Source organism: Trachurus trachurus (genome assembly GCF_905171665.1).
Source record: "Trachurus trachurus genome assembly, chromosome: 17".
In the NCBI taxonomy this organism is placed as follows: Eukaryota; Metazoa; Chordata; class Actinopteri; order Carangiformes; family Carangidae; genus Trachurus; species Trachurus trachurus.
The window spans coordinates 30,293,173-30,307,807 of NC_139900.1; positions in this window are offsets into that span (position 1 = coordinate 30,293,173).

Consider the following 14,635-nt stretch of genomic DNA (forward strand, 5'->3'; position numbering starts at 1 on the left):
ATGCAATGGCAGGGATCTTTGAAGTTGTGACTTTATGAGACAAAAGCTAATTTCCTTTCCTTTGTTCATTATCGAGAGAGACTTCCAGCCGGGCGGAAAGCATGCTGTGCTAATTATTCCATTCATGAGTTGTCTCTAAAGTATGTAATGGATTTCACTGGGCTTTTCACAGGTAAGCAGGGTGATATGGCGTACACGCTAGCGTCAACACAGTAGTTTAGAGCGATAATACCTTTTTAAATTTATTTAATTCTCCCCGGATAATGATGAACAAATTCTCATCTCGTCAAACACCTACTGTTTGCAGAATAAAGTGATGGGAAATAAGAGAGCAGAGATGTAAGTTTAGGTTGGCAGGTTGCAAGTTGGTTGTAACTCTAAATCGGGGCTTATGCATAGCTGCGCTTACACTGATCTTTCAACAAATATATCCTCTGCAGACTTATAAGACCGCAGCCACTTTGCAACTCATTAAGATCTGAACCCAATTTTCACAAATGAGTTTCAGAGTTTGTGGGGCCAAGTTAGGCATGTGACATAATGGGATTTCCATCTTTCCCTGAAACACAACTTGGCAGAGCATGAAGGGAAATGCAACATTTTCACTTTCCGTCTTCGCCACATACCAGGATTCCACCCACAACACCTGAGCACTCCCAAATGAGCGAGATGTGTGTGTCCCTGCCACGGTTTGTACGATGTGTATCCTGCCACTCAGAGTCGGATCAGACAACGACAGGAAAGAAAGGGGTGTAGCAGTGACACAAGTACAGCCATATACCTCCTCCACTGCTGCCTGACACCCCTCCTCCTCCTCCTCCACCTCCTCTTCCTCCTCCTCCTCTTCCACCTCCTCTCTCCCCCACTTTGTTTGTGCTCATTTCATTCCGTGTGCAGCCTCCTGGCAGGCAGGTCAAGGTTTACCCTCGCACCACACACCATTTCCCTCACACGCCGCCTGGGGGAGGAACACTGGAGGCCTGAGGCAAGGGCAAGCCCAAACAGCTCGCACAACATTGCCACCATCACCACCTCTAACCATATGGATGGGAGCAAATACTGAGCTGAGAGAATCACACAATTGAATCTCTATACCCCCCCCCCTCCCTTTCTTTCTTTCTTTTCACCAATTAAACCTTTCTTTCTTCTTTCTTTCTTTCTCTCCTGTCCTTTATCTTATTGTACATTATTGATTTCTGTCAGTAGTAAGGTATATGTCTATTAACCGATAGATTTAATAGAGTGACAATAGAAAGATACTCATTTGTTCCCCCCGTAGTGTAAGTGTTCATTTTGAGAGTCTGATACTAACCCTGGCTAGAAGCTAGTGCTGGATTTTTAGCTGTAAATGGAAAACGCCTGTGGGCTTTTCATTTTCTGGGCCCAGACGTTCCCTTCATGGTGTCGGAGCCCTTGTGTTCACAGAGTTCATGTTTTGCTGCGGGGCTTTTTTTTTATTTTGTTTTATCTCATAGCTTAGACTAGCAGGGCTTTAACTCCCAGAGGACTCCTGCGTAGCAACAGCAGAGATCAACAAAGTAAGTTTGTTTATGTTGGCTGTGTCCGCATGTTGTCGACTTATACATTTCTCAGTCTCCATTTCCTGCCTCTCCTTGCCCCAGGGGGAAGGAGCCCTCTAATTGGATCTTGTTCTAATTGAGCCTAATACTGGAGCTAACTGGAGTTGGGCCCTGTGGCTAATGAAGAGCTGAATCAAAACTAAGCACTAAAACTTTGACTTTGCGTGTGTGTGTGTGCATGCCTGAGTTTTTTTCTTTTTGCTCTACATTCTATCATGAATGCACCACTACTCATTTTGGTTTACTCTTTGATTTTTCTCCTTTTTTTCTTTTACCTTATATTCTGTACAACAAATCTATGTAAACACAGAATAATTATTTGTGAAAAACACTAGTTTCAGATTTCAAAAAAAGTTCAGGGTATCACACGATAAAAATTGTATAACTTGCATTCACATTTAGCTCCATATTCACCACAAGAGGGAGCTAATGTTGTTAACATGGCGTCCTGTGCAGCCAAAAGCAGGTCAGACTTACATGTAGTCACAGTGGTGTCGCCACCTACAGGCAAAGAAAAACAGTTTTATCACCACCTAGTGTCTACGAGTGGTAGCCTACAGCTTTTTATCTTTTTTTCCTTCATTTTTTCCATCATCAAATACACAATCCAACAACTCCGAAAACGCTCTCGTGGACAAGTTGTGAGTTGCACATTCACCACGCTAATAACGAAATGTTACGAGACAGAGTTGTTTTCGAGGCAAATGTAGAGACTGCTTGCTGAAAAACTGCCCTGAACGCGCATCAGCAGTTTTGCATGAATTTATCTCGAAAACAACTCTGTCTCGTAATGTTCCGTTATTATCTCATAGCGTGGTGAATGTGCAGGTCACAATTTGTCCACGAGAGCGTTTTGGAGTTGCTGGATTGTGTATTTGATGAGTTTGATGAGGGAAACCAAGAAATTCCATTAGCCTCCATAACGTAGCTCTGACCAGCTCGTGGCTCTGCTCCACCGTTCTAAAAATAGCTTGCACTGACAATTGAAGGTAACAAACCTACTCCTAAAACTATAGGGATTATGGCAATGGGCCAATTTGCCAAAATGTTTAACTATCCCTTTAACTAAAATAATCAGTTAAAATGTAAATTTTTTATCTTCAACTACACTTAATGGAACTACGGTACAATAAAATTCAACGTGTGGCCCTAAAGCACCACATGTTAGCTTTTGAAGATTTTCATAATTAATTCCTCATTTATTTACCCCATTATGAATTGGGCATCCCATTTAATTTTTCCTGACAAGTGAGCCGTTGTGTTAACCTCATACACCCACACATAGCAGTTACAAAAAATAAAAAGAAAGAAAAATCAATCTAGTCCTAATTGCCTGTAGGCAGAATTACTGTCAAACCTATAGAAGGTTTTACTCCCTTTGCCTGTGGCGAGGCCTTTCTTATGGAAGACATTTCGACATATCACAGTAGGAAAAGCACAGGTGTAAATAATAAAATTAATGGTGCAGAATACCATTTAGCCACTATTGTGCTCGGCGGTCCCCTGTCATGGTTTAGTGTGACATTTGAATAAAACAGAACCGTCAGTATTGCTTTAGTAACAGTTGTGTTTTTACTATGGCAAGTCAAAAAAAAAAGTCTATTGTGCACATCATATACGACTGTAGCTTTAAAACCGCCATTAGTTTTCTTGTTGATAGGTGGCACAGGTTGGGTTGAGCACTGCAGTTCAGAAACTGTTGCTGCAGCTTGTTGGATGATAATGCCTGGCCCTGGTTTTTAGTGCTTTGCATCAATGCCACTGTGTGCCCTTGTTCATTAACCCACCACAATATCAGACACTGTAGCTGATGAAAACCCATTTTTAAAGGATTGATTTTTTTCAACTTATTCTTTTGTCCTCTGTCACACTAAATGCCAATCCATCGAATATAAAATGGAACAGGCCGAGCACAGGCTGCGGTTTCAACAGCAGCGTATGCAACAGAGAAATGGAAATGAATGACGTCAGGTTTGCTGCTAGAGGGCTGAAAAAGAAATGACTTCTCTCTTGCCTCCAGCGGGGAGACTGTCTTTTTAAATGTTTTTACCTATCTGCAAATCATCTTGCCTCTTTTACATAAGAAGAGACTCATGCATACTGTGTGTTAATATACCAAATAGCCACCATACATCTGTGTCCACAATGTGTTATTTAATCATATTCTTCTCCGTATCTCTTTACCTTGAGGTTTTAATTTAGTCGGTGAGTCTAACGTGAGAACAAAATGGTTGATGCCCTTTCTGGAGGCTCATGGCCTTAAAAGCGTCACATGTTATCAAGTCCACAATAGCCATTAGACAAATGTACACCACACACATGATGCACATCACTCAAACTGACAAAAAGGTATACGTCCTGCAGTTCATTGATTATCTCAATGAAAAATATGTACTATAGCGAGAGTAAAGATAATTTAAATTGTTCTGTTTTGCTGGTACAACATAAATAGTTTTCTCCTTGGCCGTGCAAAACATTCAGAATTTGGCACTTGCAGGCAGCCTAACCACATATGGCTCAACTTAAGTCTTACTTTTTAATTAGGAAGCTACTTAGCTGTCGTAGTTATTATGATCACAAGTCCATTTTACGCCTTCTTTGCATGGATCTCAGAGGTTATTTTAAGGAATATTAGCTGGCAAGAGGTGTTAGCTCTAGGTGTTGCTGCAGTGAAGCTATCTGTTAGCCAGTTGGTACCAGAAATAAACATGGAAATAGTGCTGGGTGCACTTTGAGCACACAGTTCATCGTTCTGTTTCCCCAGCATCTCATGTCTGCTTTTTTTTTTAAGAAAAAAATATACATACATAAACACTTTAAAAAAGGCAGTTATCTTTCGTGCCATCAAGCTTTGGAATAGCTGCCCCCTCCACATATGACAATCTAACAGCAAGTCCTCATTCAAATACCATCTAAGAATGCATTACTTAACAGCTGATCAATAATACAGTCTGGCAAGTATAATGTTGTATCTTTGTTTGTTCCTGTTAATGATTGCTATGACTAATATCAATATCAACTTGTGCAATCAAATGCAATCAAATGTAAGGTGCACAATGTAAGATTGCATAGCACTAATGTGCTGTTGTTAGTATTACTGTAAACACGATGTATTAAGATGTCTAGGCATATTTGACTGATGTGATATTGAAAATAATATGATCTTTTTTTTTGATGTAAGGTTTTTCGGACCCCAGGAAGACTAGCTTGTACTAATGCTATACGTACTGTATATGTTATGCTATAACAAGCTGTGGTCAAGCTTTCAGTTGGTCACATATGTTTCAAATCCATTTTTTCAGCTCAGCGCAGTAGAAACTGGTGTTTTGAAGCTGGCATTATTCAATCTCGATCTCCAGATTGTGGTGTCTTTCCAAGCAGTTGCTGTAGTTGGAGGCCTGCGAGGCACAAACTAATGCTGCACAGTGTTGATGACTACCACCAGAGGGGGGTTAGGTGGAGACACAGCACTCCAGGTGGGCCGAGTTGCACCCCCCCTTGGGTGCTCTGCCATGTTTCAAGAAGGAGGAGGGCACAGTAAATGGTTCCAGAGCAAATATAGTCTTCCAAACCTCGGGCCTCAAGGATGTAGCCTAAAGGCCAATATGAAACAGATGAAAGAAAGAAACTTGGGTGGGGCCCTTGGTTGCTCTTATGAAAGCCAGCTGGAAGAAAGCGTTTTCTTTAGAATATAAAAAAATCTTTTCGTCAAAACACTCAAAAGGCACAAGCTCCCTTCTTTGTGTATGAACACTTGGACATGTACAGACCTGAGAGTGTGTGTTTCGTTGGCTCATACCTGAGTGGGTTTGCATTGCCTAGGTCTCTTGTTTGTTGACAGTATTAAACAAATGGTCTGAGAGCTTATTACTCAAGGTGGAATGACGTGAAACCTGGTGTGCAAGTTATATATATATATATATACCATAACTAACACTGCGCACAGTTATGTGTGTGTGTGTGTGTGTGTGTGTGTGTGTGTGTGTGTGTGTGTGTGTGTGTGTGTGTGTGTGTGTGTGTGTGTGTGTGTGTACTTGTGTGTGCAGGCCCCTCCCTGGCCCTGCAGGTTTCTCTGGGGTTTTCTTGTCACCCTATGTCTTGGAGGTGAGAGGGCGGGTGATAATTGAACACTCTCTGGCAGTTTTAACAAATGTATTGAAAGGTGGAATCGAAAAACCTGTTAATGAGATTTCCCACCCCGGGCAGTGCTCAGGGTTATTATTCTTATAATTTTATTAATCTAATGAGTTACTCAAAGTTTATTTTCAGATATATTTTTCCCACTCGCCCTATAGGGCTGCTGTTTTATTAGCCTCTGCTCTTCAGCTGCATACAAACTTTATTAATAAATCAATTTACAATGCTTTGTCGGAGATCCCTGTTTGTGACTCAAACCAAACAGATGCAAAGACAGGGACTCATAGAGCACAGTGTGAATGATGGAGCCGCACTGGCCCTGTACCAAGGTGCACATCTTTGTACTTGGGTTTGTTTACCTCACAAGATGGCTCCTGGCTTAGGGAATGGACCATGAAAATGGCTGCTCTCTTGCGCCTGCAGCAGTCTATATAGATTGGAGTTTTTCATGTGGCAGTTAGGCTGCTGGGATATACACCCCAGGGGATGTGCTCTCATTAAGGACAGTAGCTCTGGGCACTTTTGTACTGCTTCCTGTGGCCACTGACCTCCTTTTCACCCGTGGGCTTGCAGCTACACCACAGCTCTGATTCTTGGTCTCCCTGTCACTCCCCAACAAAGCCCTGGGGTTGTCACATGACTCGAGTGACTCCTGACCTGCCCGGCCTCCTGCAACCCCTCCCATCCTGTCGGCGAGCCGGTTGGAATGATCACAGGCGGCGTAAGGGTCACATGCCCCCTACCCATCACCCCCCACCCCTCCACAAAAAATGGCGGTTATATCCTTGGGCTTTTGAAGGAAGAATTTCCCAAGTTGACAGTGTCAAAACATCATGTCAGAAATGGCCAACTTTATGTGTCATCTTAGAGCAGTACAGCTGCAATATTATTCATGTGGAAAAAGTTTGAGCGCTACACTGAGCCATCCATCATCTCCACAATAGTAACTGAAAGCAAATTTAGTGATAGAAAGCACCTGTCTCATCGGACCTTTACCTTGAGTCCAAGCAAATACTTGAGCTGTGCTGCTTGAATGGACACAAGCAAAATAATAACATTGCTTCGTCACTGTCCTCCCTAAGCCATTTCTGCAGCCATTTCCTCCATGGTTCATTTTAGCCATAAGACAAACTAGCTTGTGAGGAGCACCTAAAGGTGATCTAAGATCCCAACCAAGGTAGTTAATCATTGATCAAAAAAACATTACTCTGGACTTGGGGCATTATAGTTCTGTGCCTAAAGTGCATAGAAAAATATCAATACAAATCCCCCTGATCTTTTTTTAATTAAAGGCTAAAGGCCTGGTGCTCCCTGTTGCGGCTGTTGCTGCTGCTGCTGCTGCTGAACGGAGACTTTAAACTACCCTAATTTTCATTGTCCATTTTATGAAAGAATTAGGAGCAAATAACCCGATTTTATGAGAAGGAAAAATGTCCTGCTCACATAGACAGTGTTAGTACATGAAGGACACGATTCTAAGAGGTAAGCTGTGGGGTGGCCCCGCATAGCTGATTGGTGGATTGAGATATCAGACCAGTTCTCATCAGCACCACCCATACTTATACCTGCGGGCTAAACAATTTTGTCCTCCACTAGTAAGCAATTAGATTATATTCAAACACACATACACACACACACAGACTCAACAAACTGTATTCCCCCTATGCAGCATTCTGCCTTCCTCAATATGACACTCACTTCCTCCATATGTGTGTGAGTTTGTGTTAACACAAGAATACGAGCACACACACACACACACACACACACCCTGTAGGTATAAGGTTCCAGTTGGTATATCTCTGTCTCTAAGCCCCAGTTTGATGCCCTAGACTCATGGTATCCAACCCCCACTCTTTCTGCATCCCCTCAGGCTTCTGTGTGTGTGTATGTGTGTGTGTGTGTGTGTAAGATGGCTACTGAACCAAGAGGGCATTGTTTCTCTCCAGCGGGGTTTCATAATTGAACGTTCAGATTTATGCACTCATTCAAATGGATACTAAAAGTAGAAGTGAAGCACGTAACCACGTTCCACACTCGAATTATCCATGGCAAAACTGAAACTCAAGATCAAACGGCAGATTATTGTTGTGAGGTATCACGCACGACTCCCTACGTGCCGAACACATTTTGGTGGATGCACATGCAGCAGATAATTACACACGGACTGATTGGAAGATTTCCACAGGAGGTGCAAAATCCAGTCAGTCTGCATCAAGTTGTGTGTTTCTTAGGCACATGTGTGAGTGAGGCAGGGAAGAGAAAAGACAGCGGGCAGCAGGGACAAACCCGTCAGCCACTCAGATCACATCAGGTCTGTCGGGACACATTGGAGCACAGCGAGCCTGATGGGATATGCCCCCCAGGAGTGCGAAGCAGGCCAGATGACATACAGACACAGGGGCAGGCAAGGAAGGAAGAAAGAATAGAGGATGGCACATCCTGCCTTTAATGCACAATATGTTCCAATAACATGCACGCAATTATGAATGGTAACCCTGACTACATTATGTACTAATTATACAGTAACACCGTACCAACGCAGACGTACACTTGCATACAATCACATGTACTGAGGCATTCAAGCACACACAGACACACACATACACATACACATGCGTACACCTACCCCCAACAGACTCTCGCACAGACACACATGTACATGCATGCGTGTTCACTGATATCGCCATAAACATGTAGCCTGGATCTCACACCAGATAACCTACATCTTAAACAACACAGCACATATGCTAATGTGAAACGTGAAGGCATGATGTTTATGAGCTGCACACGATGCATATGCTCCTGCGTGTGAGTAAATGCACAGACACGCTTGGGTACATATGTCCGCAGGGGCAAAATGGGAAATAGACACTTCTCTTCATGCCTGTTCTTTAATTGGGGCATTTATTGTTTTGTGGTGGTGTTTACTTCATTAAATTAAGGCACATTTCAGAAATGCAGCACGTTTCAAGGTTTATATAAGCAAAATTATGCTTTCAGCCATTAAGTTGCAAATTAACATATCTTTATGACTGTGGGATATGCCAGTTGAAGATGCTTTTACATTTTCACACTAATCAACTTGACTTTAACATGTTGGATTTCAGTTTGATTTGCTTTCATCGCAAATATTGTTTCTCCCCTCGGCTGTGTGTGCCTGCACGTGTATTTGAGTGGAGCCGTGTTGGTGTATCCGAGTGTGTACGCTTGTGTTCTTCTGTTAGTTGTCCACGGCACCTTCGTGTCAGCCCAACTGTTCCCTTTCTTAGGAAATCAGAAGATGTGTGTGCAAGGAGGGGGTGTTGCAAGGACAAAATGAACTAATGTTGAATATTCCGTATTGGTTTTACTGTAATTCTTTTCTAATTCTTAGTTTATTCAATTTCATCTCCTTGAGGCTGGTAGGTATGGAAATGAGGTCTGTTCTTTTTTTTCTTTTCTTTTTTTTTGCCTGTGTAAATTGCAGCTATCACCTCAAGCCTTTTGAACAAGATTACCCAGATGGCCTTGCGTAGTGTGCCTGAAGTTTTATTTTCCTCCTTTGCCTGCTTTTCCTTCTTGACTGCAGGGGAAAAGAGAGGGAGCCGGGAAGCCTCCTGAAAGCTCCGGGTGAGGCCAGGAGGCAGCAGCTGTGGCAAAGAGAGATCTGGGGGAAGAAGAAGAAGTAGAAGAAGAAGAAGAGTGAGTTGGGGTGGGAGCGCTGGGGGGTGGATGAGACTGGTGCAGGGGGCGTTGTTGTGTGCATTTGTGTGTGAAGGGAGTTGGGGTGGGGCGGGGTGGGAGGGAGTAACAAAATTGTAAAGCTGAGAACACCAGCCATTATGAACACTACCCCCTACCTGGCTTGGCTGTCAAGGGGACCGGAATAACCCTTGGAGTACTCAAAGAGGGGGTTGGTGGAGTGGGTATGTTCTGGATGGGAACAGGAAGAACTTGGGGGGTGGGTAGGTGGTTGGCAGGGTGTATATGTGTGTGTGTGTGTACATGAACATGTGTTTTGAGTAAGGTGTTGTTTGTAGATACAGCGAAGTGAGTCCCAGTGTAAACATGGCATTACCACATCACCGTTCACATTAGCAATACTTACAATTCAAACAGCTAGAATCACACCCTTAAATGCCAGGATTTGGTGAAAAGCATGATAAATAGCAACCTCCTGCCCAGGTGATCATTGTTGTGCAAGTGGTGGGATTTGTCATTGGGTTTCCACTCACCGTGCCCTGGACATAATCTGCTGCTGGTTTTCTGCCCCGAGGAAGAATATGATTTTAATACATTAAGGTGGCCCAGAGATAGAGAATTATGCAAAGTTAAAGTGTTCACCTGTTTATTATTCTAACATGCAACAGCCTCCATCCACACTAATCTCCAAAAGAACACACCCAACTCCCAGATTGCTGATCTTGGCTCAGAGGCAACAGTGAAAGGAGATTCTCACCTGAGATAAGGTGAGGAGAGGAGCAGCAGGAGGAGGAGGAGCTGCTTATTTCACTTTAAATGTACTTTCAAAAACATAACAGTGGAGGAAGAGCTGTTGGGAGACGGCGACGTTCCACTTTCTTCCTCTGAACTTGCACCGATCCAAAGCGACATGTCTTTTACTCACAGGTGCGGTGTTGTTTGTTTGAATTTTTTGTTGTCCATACCAGGGAGATAGCAAAAATAAATGTCTCAGCATGTTACCCATATGGCCAACCTTTCCTTCATATTGAAGTGCGCCGTTGGATCAAGCTACCCCCCTGTGTTATTTCAGCAACAGCTTTTCAGATGCTGCTGCCAAAGAGTCAATAGTCGGCTATCACTGTTTGTTTTCACTTCCTCCATTTGTTTGTTTTGTTAAGGTTTTGCTCTCCATCATAATGAATCACTTTTTTTTCATCTTGTTCTTATTTATTCTCATGGCTGGAGGTAGAATGTGGTGGTTGATGAGGGGCTGAAATGAACTGAGCCTTAGCCTTAGCCTCAGGGCTGGCGCATATCTTAGCATAAGTGATGGCCGACCGGAGGGCTAGAGCCTGGCTGAGAGCGCCCCCAGGACAGCAACTCTGACAGATCATGTATTTATAGGTCTGTTGAAAGACCTCTATTGTGTCCCACATAGCCTCAGAGCACGTCTGTCCTCTGTATTATAATAAAGCCGCTGGCCTTACCACTATGATGGATGGGTGGCCCTCGAATGGCAAGCTCCAGAATCATTAGAGCACTCCTAGCATGCAGGTCTACCCATGTGTAAGGCTGGAGCAGGGAGGGGTGCTACCGGTGAGCAATACAGTACAGTTGAGACCTTTTAATCATTTAATTATTAATTCTCTACCGAGGGAGGGAGGAACAGAGAGGAGAGAAAACATTGAGTGTGTGTGTGTGTGTGTGTGTGTGTGGGGGGGGGGGGGGGCAAGTTTACTAATGTTTTTGCCAAAGGATACATTTGCAATTATCTCAGTGGCTGCTGAAAACGCCCCAGGCTTTTTCAATACAGGTCAGAACATGGACACCTACAGCATTTACAGGTAGCTTCACTGGTCAGATTTCATTGTTGCTGATCATTTTCGCCAAAGCCAGCATTCCATCACAGCCGCACTGAGTCATATAGTTTCAGTGATGAAATGTGCGACCGCTGAGGTGTAACTGACAACAGTATCTGTATTAGGAGATTTTTTTTTTCTTTTTTGAGAAACTATTTAAGCAAAAAATAAAAAAATAAAAACTGAAGAGAAAAACAGAACTTGCTTGAATATGCTCAGCAGCCCCCCCACCCCACCCTCAACCCACCCCCCTCAAAAAAAATAGCTTGACTTTTCTGTGCCTTTAAGCCTCACAAGCAGAGTGGTGTTTGAGCTGTTTCCCAATCTCATGTTCTTCTGTTACCTCTGGAGTAGAATATAAATGATTCCCTCTCAGTGTACAGTGTATGCCAGGGGGCCTGCAGCGACCATAGTCCGGTCTAAAATTCCTCACTGCAAGCACACCATAACTCAAGGCCTGACTGATAAATAAACAATGGAAAGTGCAGCATGTTGTTGAGCATTACCTCAAATCCTCCACTTGGAGCACTGTCACAAGCTACAGTCCAATCACCATGAGGTGAGTGGAGGCTCTGATGAAGGTTAGTGTACAGTAATATCTAGGCTACTGTTTTGACAAAGGAGGTAAGCTAGGTGTTGTTGTTGTTATGTGTAATGATGAAGGAAACACTATTTAAAATCAGCAGAAATCTTATGAATTACTCCAAACTGAGAGTAGCCTAAACACAAAATATTTTTCAAAGCAACTAGTGATTCATTTTCTCTTTTTTGTACTCAAGGGATACTCTGGCGACTTTATATGTCTGAATCAATTTAGTAGTCACAGAGAGTACATAGCCCAACAGAACAGTTGTATAATGTCTACTCTGGCTCTGGAGAAGCTTTGTCATGTCTGACAAAATTACTCGAGTGACATCACTTGAGTAATTGGAGCTTAGGCTCGGAGACAACAAAATTTTAGTCATGCTACCAGCGTGGCTCTAACAATGGCAATGTCAGTGTGTGGGTTGGTACACAACTTTGGTCCAGACTTCAACCTCGTCATCATCAGTAGAGTGAATTGCAATAACACTTGGTGCCTACATTCATGGTTCTCAGGTGACGTATTATAACGACTAAAGTGATCACACGACTTGTCCTCAAACAACACTAAAAGGTTCATTCTTATGGTTTTGAGTCACTATACATAATCAGATTAAAAAAGATATGCTGTTCAGTTCTGGCCTACTGAATTCATCCATAAATGTTATCTTCAGCTTTATTTTGCCTTGTGCTCACACAGAGCTAATTAGCAAAAGCATGCTAACACAGTGAACTTAGATTGTGAATAAAGTCTGCTTAATGTCATCATGTTAACATCATCATTGTTGGGATGTTACATTGTCCAACAAACCATGTGTACAGCTGCCATCATGAATATAAACTCTCTGGAAGTTAGTGCTACAAACTTGGGATGTGTTTGAAATGTGCAATCTCCATGGAAATATTTTTAATATAAATCTCCAACTTTAATGATAGTATAATTCTAAAGGTGCTATATTAAACACAATTGCAAATCGCCTACAGAACAGCAAAAACATAAACATTATGTCAGTGTGGTCTGGTAGAAATAATGGTTTTTGCACGCAACATATACTTGTCAAACTATTTCAAGCCAAAGATCACATGACTGTTTTTGGTATTTTGACCAGCCTCATTTTACACTAAGACTTAAATTTCTATAACTCAAGAAAAGCCACTGTGACATATTATTCTACAAGCGAGTGTCCATTTGAGATATTACCCTACCAGCAATTGTCCATCTAAGAACATTTAAAGCCCTAAAGACTGTGGAGGCATTCATCACACAGATGAACTAATTTTTCCACTAGAAATAATGGGTAGAAATATGTGGCCATTATATTATAATAAAGGTATTTATGAGACTTCAGTCTCACAGCCTCACTATGAGATATCTTTGAAAATTTGAAATCAGCTCCTGAGGCTGAGGGTGGGGGATGAAGGGAGGGAGGGAGGGAGAGAGAGAAAGAGAGAGAGAGAGAGAAAAGGAGTGAGTGAGTGAGAGAGAGAGAGAGAGAGAGAGAGAGAGAGAGAGAGAGAGAGAGAGAGAGAGAGAGAGAGAGAGAGAGAGAGAGAGAGAGAGAGAGAGAGAGAGAGAAATGGCAAGGGAGAGATGTGGGAGTTGTGTTTTGCTTTTTTGCCACAGGTTACATTTATAATTATCTTGCTGGCATAAAATGGCCATGAGGCTTTTTCAATAAAGGTAGGAGGCACCTACAGTGCAGAATATTACCTACAGATCAACACAGAGAAGGAGAGAAAGAAGACTGCAGATAGAATAAGACTAAATCAGAGTACAAAGTATATCACCATCTAATAAGTGTATTTAGTCAGGACATTCATTAGAAGCAGTAGCCACTGCTTGCACTATACTGTAGAACTGAGGGCTGGTGATTTGAAGACGAGGTGAATGAGTCCATCCACTGACCTTCACTAGTGGTGAGTAAGCAGAGCCTGGGGAGCGAGGGAAAGATGGCCACAGCCACTTTCTCCAGGCCCTACTCTGCCTTTTGATGACTAGAAATAATCACTAGAGAGAAAGCGAGTGAAAGAGACATGATCACAGACATGCCACAGAAAAGAGGAGGATCTCAAATTACTTTATTCTCCTCAAAACCCCTGTCCTCTAAAGGACTGGAAGTCAGTTTCTTAATACCATTCATCTTTTCTCCAACAGGCTGTGTCCTGAGAGAAGCATATCTCTAATTCCTTTTCAAGTTAGTCTGAATCCAGGAAGTGAAAGAAAATAGGGCTGGACAGGGTCTCATTATACATAGGCTGCCCCACAGGTAACAAACTTAAAAATCACATAGGGTGCACAAAAAGTAGTGCTGAATTTTAAACTAAACACGTGTTCATTTTTGCTCTTACGCCATCCTCCACAATATTTGACTGACTATTTTTACCACCATCCATTGCTCACCTAGTCAACTAAACTACAAAGACAAATAGAAAAAAAACGTAAATTGGTAAATAGGCCTGTTCGCATGAATGAATGATAAATAGTAGGTAGGCCCCATAACTAACAACCAGTTTGATTCTCAATGCACAAAGACTAACAATTAGCAGATAGCTTGACCATGTGCATTGCAGAAAGCTGATCCAGTTCAGAGTGTCATGCACCTAATCCTTTAAACCAGTCGTTTTTACACTTTAAATTTTAGGATGCATTAAGCTAATGAGATCATGTTTATTAGTGAGTTTTGAGAGACAGCTTGGTGGATTTTGTTTCCTTGGATGGAGCAGTTTTCTTCCAGTTTCAAGACTTTATGTTGAGCTAAGCTAACCCGCTGCTGCCTGTAGCATTATATTGATTGTATAGGGACACTGACTTTT